The sequence below is a fragment of the Nannospalax galili genome, unplaced genomic scaffold (genome assembly GCF_000622305.1).
Source record: "Nannospalax galili isolate Female #2095 unplaced genomic scaffold, S.galili_v1.0 scaffold150, whole genome shotgun sequence".
Classification (NCBI taxonomy): Eukaryota; Metazoa; Chordata; class Mammalia; order Rodentia; family Spalacidae; genus Nannospalax; species Nannospalax galili.
Window position 1 is genome coordinate 953,923 of NW_008329320.1, and position 1,707 is coordinate 955,629.

Sequence of the window (1,707 nt, forward strand, 5' to 3'; positions counted from 1 at the left end):
ACAGGGGCATCTGTAAAGAGGTTTTTGTGGTATATAACAGAGAGGTGTGTGTGTGTGTGTGTGTGTGTGTGTGTGTGTGTGTGTGTAAGGGAGACAGCTGCCCTGTGGGTGTTGGGAATGGAACCCTGGTCCTCTGTAAGAACAGCAAGCACTCTTAAACACACACACACACACACACACACACACACACACACACATATATTAATTTTTATTTTATGTGTATATTTTGCCTGCTCCTAACTGCTGAGCCACTTTCCAGCCCTGAGAAATTAACTAATTATTTTTATTTTATGTGTATGAGTGTATTGCTTGTATGTATGTGAGTGCGCCCGTGTCATGCAGTGCTGCGGAGGTCAGAAGAGAGCTTCGGATTCCCCTAGAAATGGAGTCAAGGAAGGTTTGTAGCTGTCATGTAGGTGCTAGGAATTGAATCCGGGTTCTCTGCAAAAGCAGTCAATACTCTTAACCGCTGAGCCATCTCCAGTCCATTTTTAATATTACTCATAAATATCCTTAGAAAGGAAAATACACTGTAGTAACATGTTAAGAAACTAAATTCATTTTCATCTAACTTCCTCACTAGCTAGTGATTCCTCCTGCCCTTACTAGAGCTGTTAACTATGGAGAACTAAGAACAGACTGATTATCTTAAGGAATGAGTTACTGTCATAAGATATTTAGAAATTTTGAGGCTTTTGAAAAAGACACTATTTGGTTCTACTTTTGATACAGCTAAAAACCAACATTATTTCAGAGTAATAATCAAAATCTACTTAATACATTTTTGTAATTTACTCTGTGTGTGTGTACGTGTGCGTGTGTGTGTGTGTGTATTCTTGGGGGTTCAAATCAGGGCCTCACATATGCTATGCAAGTGTTCTTCTAGCCCCATCATTTGTAATTTAAAACCACTAAGGAAAATTTAGAATGTACACTTAAGGGTCAGTTCTAAAACATTTCTTTCTGACCTAAAAATAAAATGATGGCTTTTTGTTTTATGCTGATATACTGTTGGTTTGCTTTTGTTTTTACCTGGGTAGGACTGATAGGAGGTGGTGGAGCTTTGCGTTTTTTTGGAGTTCCACTTCTTTGTGAGCTTATTTTAGAGACTTGATCATGCTGAAAGTTATCACAGTCCAAAGAATGGAGGTGCGTTAGTTAGGTTAGTAAAGTCCAAGCAAGTGGCTTTATCTAACAAATGAGAACAGCCTCAATTGTTCATGCATTTCTCACTTCAACAAGATCTGAAATCTGTTACCAACATAAAAATAAGTAATATTCATGCTCTAAGTTTTCTTCTAGCAACTCAGCTTTCAAAGCACAAAGATTTAAAAAGCCAAAACCAGATTAAGTAGACAGGTAGAACTGGGAAAGTAAAGGCTGAAGAGTTGTCATAATTAGAATGCAGAATGCATTCATAGCTTTCCCTCTTAATGAAGAATATGGAGATTTGCTACACCTCTGCATTCACTTCCATTCATAACCCCCTTATTTATTTTATTATTATTTAAGAACTTTATTAACAGGTGCTTGCAGTTTGTTGACTTTTTTTGAAAAAAAATCAAGTTGTAAACTTTTATTACAAATTAAAAATGAAGTTCTTAAAAATCTCAACTTGATATGAAACAATTTAAAAGCCTTTAAAGGTGTATTGAGAAAAACCAGGCTTTTTTTTTTTTAAAAAAAAAAAAAAAACGGGTTTGTTAT

General features: G+C 35.8%; 1 protein-coding gene across 3 annotated transcripts in view; it reads right to left on the minus strand.

The window, feature by feature from the left end:
- Rai14 (retinoic acid induced 14) overlaps positions 1–1,707 on the minus strand; it is a 149,135-nt gene that overhangs the window by 19,591 nt on the left and 127,837 nt on the right. The gene's annotated exons all lie outside the window — the stretch shown is intronic.